We start from the raw sequence: 5441 nt of genomic DNA, 5'->3' as shown, positions 1-5441 counted from the left end.
TTACATCCTTTTAATCTTAGCACTTCGTTCTTGGTAGTCAGCTCTTATTACTCTTCCTTGGCTGTTGTTCACATTGTATCTCCCTGTACCTCGCCTCAATTTTTCTCAGAATTTCGAACATCTTGCACCATTTTACATAGTCGAATGCTTTTTCCTGGTCGACAAATCCTATGAAAGTGACTTGATTTTTGTTTATTTTTGCTTCCATTATCAACTACATCGTCAGAGTTGCCTCACTGGTGCCTTTACCTTTCCCAAAGCCAAACTGATTGTCATCTAAAATATCCTCAATTTTCTTTTCCGTACTTCCGTATATTATTCTTGTTAGCAATGGATGCATGAGCCGTTAAGCAGATTGTGCTATAATTCTTGCACTTGTCGGCTCTTGCACTCTTCGAAATTGTCTGGATTATGCTTTTCCGAAAGTCAAATGGTACATCGCCAGACTCATACTTTCTACACGCCAACGACAATAGTCGTTTTGTTGCCATTTCCCCCAATGATCTTAGAAATTTTTATGGAATACTATCTATCCCTTTTCCCTTATTTGAAATTAGTCCTCCAAAACTCTTTTAAATTCTGATTCTAATAATGGATCCCCTACCTCTTCTAAATCGACTCCAGTTTCTTCTCTTATCACATCAGACATATCTTTCTCCTCATAGAGGCCTTCAGTGTACTCTATGCATGTGTCCGCTCTCTCCTCTGCATTTAACAGTGGAATTACCGCTGCACTGTTAGTGTCACCGTCCTTGATTTTAATTTTGCCGAAAATTATTTGGACTTTCCTATATGCTCAGTCAGTCCTTCCGACAATCATTTCTTTTTCGATTTATTTACATTTTTCATGCAGCCATTTCGTCTTAGCCTCCTATTTATTTCATTTGTCAGCGACTTGTATTTTTGTATTCCTTCTATGACGGGTATTGGAAAGTTGGTATAACGCTTTGAAAAGTGTCCAAGTCGATCGGCGACTATGTGGAGAGGTAGCTGGAAGGAGTAGCCAACTGTTGCAAATGAAACATTTTTTATTTTTAACTATATATGACGGTAGTATCTGTTCCCGAAAGAACAGTTACCGTGGATGACCATGCAGCTTTGCTAGAAATGAAATGATAATTAAATGGACACCCTAGCTGCAAGCAGGCGTTGATATACTTCATTGGGGACATGTTGAAAATGTGTGCCCCGACCGGGACTCGAACCCGGGATCTCCTGCTTACATGGCAGACGCTCTATCCATGTGAGCCACCGCGGGCACAGAGGACAGTGCGTTTGCAGGGACTTATCCCTTGCACGCTCCCCGTGAGATCCACATTCCCAACATGTCCACACCACTATATTCGTAGTGCGCCTAATAGATGTTTGCCCATCATACTCATTACTCGTGGCAGATTAATCTACCTAGTCCCGTACGAGTTCGGGCATAGCGTGTGCGTTCGCACAAGAAAGTCAATGGCCGGGAAGCCATATTTTTAACTATATATGACGGTAGTATCTGTTCCCGAAAGAACAGTTACCGTGGATGACCATGCAGCTTTGGTAGAAATGAAATGATAATTAAATGGACACCCTAGCTGCAAGCAGGCGTTGATATACTTCATTGGGGACATTTTTTATTTTTCCGAATAACTTTCGTATTTGACACCTTTCAAAAAAAATCCAAGATCCGAGCACTGGACTGGAATATGTACACCGCTTACGATTTCTACACTGTCAACAACTATCTGCTAGCAACTTCCGCCTATAATCTCCACACATGGAAGCAGAAATGTAGTCGAATGTCAATAGAGGAAAAACTCTGTCTAAAACACCATACTGGAATTTCCGCGGAAACAAGTGGAATTTATTTGCTTCAGTTAAGCCTCGTCAAGTTCGTTTCTTTCAGTGAAACACTATCGTCCAGGCAGCCCCCGCCGTCTGACGTGACGGTCCTGACTACAGGGCTCGTGGACGCACAGGGGCAACACTCGCCTAGAACAGAGGCAAGTGCCTCAGCAGAAATCTACGCTCGTCCACGGAAATGCACTTTCAAACCTTGTAGGCTTACCGTATTGGAAAAATAGCTTAGTAGATCACTGAGAATTACCAGCTGGCGATCTCTGAAATACTCTTTACAACACTGTCTCCGACCCAGATGGCACACAATTGTTACACCCCCTCCCTCCCCATAGATCTGCTAGGCCACTCGCCGATTCCACGAGTTAAACGCTCCAGGAAATTATTTAATCTTTAGGCGGTCCAGCAAGTCGGAATCCGGACCAGAGACAAGACTTTTCATTGGGCATTTCCTGATTCCGAACACATCACACTGAGTTAAACGTCGCTTCAATCAGGTGACGGTTCTTCATGGTGCGACAGGCCTATACAACACTGTCCACGCCATACACACAGGCATTCCGCACCATTGCTTGGACACCGATGGGAAGGCTTTTTCATACTCGACGCCGAGTGACGAGGCCCTGAGGGCTTCGCGGGGAGGATTAAATTTTGGAAAAGGGTGTGGCTGGTTTTATGGTTTTACACAATTTCTGAAGCACGTCTGTACTAGAGTGCTGCAACGCTCCATGTTTGACCGGTCACGGCTCGCCTGTTGACGGGGGGACCGAGCAGCTCGTGTCCGGCCCCACACGACTCGGCTCGGTCACGTACTCGCCCCATGTCTGATGTCCGGATTCCGGACACGCGAATAACCGAGCATGACCGGTCACCGCTGACGTCTCACCTCGCATCGCCACGGCTCGCTGCTCTGTACCGTACAAATCCAACGCCTCTCTCTCTCTCTCTCTCTCTCTCTCTCTCTCTCTCTCTTTTAATACAAAAGTAACGTTTCCAAGAACGGGTACGTTACACAGCTAAATTCATAGAGCACTTTCTTTTACAATATTTAGTCCCGTCTTCCTAACGTCCAGGAATTTTGTTGTAAATAAAACATTGATCACAAGAGACCAATCTGTGTTAATGTAATGAAATGTAAGCGTCAAATAGTGCACCTGATTATGCGAATCAGTCCACATATCAACTGTCGCAGCACATGTTTTATTAATAACTTCCGCAATAACAGAAGGCATTATACTGTTTCGTATTGCATCAGCTTGTTCTTTGACATGTCCGCTTATAGTAGAGGGATGTGGCATGGCATCTGCCACGTTAACTTTTCCATAATGTGCACCTAGATGTATTAATTCTTGGCCTAGTTCTTTGAAACCTTCACCGCAAACAGCATTAAAAGGTCTCATATCTTTACCACACATTGCAACACACTTTGCTGTAATACTATTTTTTATTACTGCCGGTATTCCTGAAGGAGCTGTATCTTTGTGAGGTTGCTTGCAACTGTGTTTCTTTAAAAGAGTGGTTCGCGATTGGAAACACAATAATGTGGAGCAGTTTACGCACGATACGTACCCAGTAGACGCACTGTTTTCGTCTACAACCACCAAAAATATGCTCCGTACTTGGCTTTTTAGACCTTCCCGTCTCTTCAACGTGTAAACATTGATTTCACTCTTACGTCTTACTGCACTGGTTTCCTCGCACTGCATGATTGCAGAGAGAGAGAGACCACAAATGAGAAGCCCGTACTGGCTGCAGTGTCACACGGATAATGACACGTGTAATGTGTTTGAAGTTGCGTGCAACGTATTCGGTCACGGCTTCTATGCTCGGTCACTAGAACTAGTGCGGGCAGCCTATCCAGTTAGGGTGTGCTCGCCCCATCTCGTATTTTGTGCTCGCTTACTCGGTCATGCAGGACTCTAGTCTGTACCTTGGCTGCTACAGAGGCTCACAATTATTTTAGACTTGACGAATGTTAATAAATATTGGACTCCAGATTTTACGTATCAGTCTCTATTATTTTAACATTTTAGATAGCCATCAGCGTTTTAAATTTGCGTACACTAATAGCACCAACGGTCTTGCTGCAGTGGCAACAGCGGTTCGCGTCAGATCACCAAAGCTAAGCGCTGTCGGGTTTGGCTAGCACTTGGATGGGTGACAGTCCGGTTGTCGAGCGCTGTTGGCAACGGGGTGTACTCAGCCCTTGTGAGGCCAATAGAGGAGCTACTTGACGGAAGAGTAGGGGCTCCAGACACTTAAACTGACAACGGCCCAGAGAACGGTGTGCTGACCATATGTCCCTCCATATCAGCATTCAGTGATGCATTTGGGCTGAGGATGACACGGCGCTCGGTCTGTGCAGTTGGGCCTTCAATGCCTGTTCGGACGGAGTTTAATAGGACGCTAGTGGCTCCCAACAAGGGGACTCCCTTGGATATTGAGTCATCTTCCCCGACCGTGTGCTCAGAATTCACCTTCCCTGTCTGTATACTGTATTTCCTGCAGAGCACCATGCGATCCCGAAGGCACTGGAGCCGATCAGGCGTCATCAGGACGAAAGGTTATCATCTGCTCAGATTCTCTTAATGCCTTAAAATCATTGCAACACATGTTTCCAGCAGAGAAAATGGTCCAGCTCGTACATGACCAGCTGTACAACCTACAGCGGAGGCGGAAGGAGGTGTCAGTTTGCTGGGCACCATGGCACGTCGGAATTTGGGGAAAAGATCAGGCAGACAAAATGGCCAAGGATGCCTGCAGGAAACGGGACATTACGCAGTGTGAAACTACAATGAAATGAATACCCTTAGCTCCGTACAGGCGTTCATATAAGTCAACGGGGACAGTTGAAAATGTGTGCCCCCATCGGGACTCGAACCCGGGCTCTCCTGCTTACGTCGCAGACGCTCTATCCATCTGAGCCGTCGAAGACAGAGAGGAGAGTGCGACTGCCGGGACTTATCTCTGGCACGCCTCCCTTGAGATCCACATTCGCAACTTATTGTCCCGCACTAAATTCATAGTGCCCCTGCCCATCGTACTCATTACTCGCGGCTGTCCGAAAGAACAGATACCATCTTCATATATATTACACAGTGTGCCATTCCGCTGCAGGCTGTCATCTCTTTGGTGAGTCGCAGATTCGTCTAACTGTGGGAGGAGTAGTGGCTGGCAATAGCGGACAGTAAGCTGCAACTGGTACAGCCAACAATCTGTGTCCGTCGCTCTGGCGTGGCGAGGTGGCCCTGACCCACCTCAGAATTAGACACTGTCCCCTAACGCATGCCTTTTTACTCCAGTGAGAAGATTGTCCGGTCTGTTATGCCTGTGACGTGTAAATCATTGTACGCCACATTTTAAACGAATGCATTTTGTTTTGTGATAAGTGGGCGGAAGCAATTCAAGTAGCGATTTGCCCTCTGCCAGAACTGGCAGACAAATCATTAATATTTTAATGCAACTGCTTCAGTGTACTTCACTGCTTCGCCGCTTCGTAGAAATATTTCCTGACAGGGGTTGGTGCCATAGTGCAATACAACGGACGTCCAGCGATGACACTGAAAAACTACCGTACAGACCAGGTGGGGGCAGATCTTGCA

The 5441-nt window shown here is 46.1% G+C and overlaps 1 non-coding gene across 1 annotated transcript; it reads right to left on the bottom strand.

Annotated features, from left to right (window-relative positions):
• Nucleotides 1–1184: 1184 nt before the first annotated feature.
• On the bottom strand, nucleotides 1185–1259 carry Trnat-ugu (transfer RNA threonine (anticodon UGU)). The gene has a single exon. It is a non-coding gene; the product is annotated as a tRNA-Thr (tRNA).
• Nucleotides 1260–5441: the final 4182 nt, after the last annotated feature.

The sequence above is a fragment of the Schistocerca cancellata genome, chromosome 2 (assembly GCF_023864275.1).
Source record: "Schistocerca cancellata isolate TAMUIC-IGC-003103 chromosome 2, iqSchCanc2.1, whole genome shotgun sequence".
In the NCBI taxonomy this organism is placed as follows: Eukaryota; Metazoa; Arthropoda; class Insecta; order Orthoptera; family Acrididae; genus Schistocerca; species Schistocerca cancellata.
This window is presented reverse-complemented; position numbering and strand designations above follow the sequence as displayed.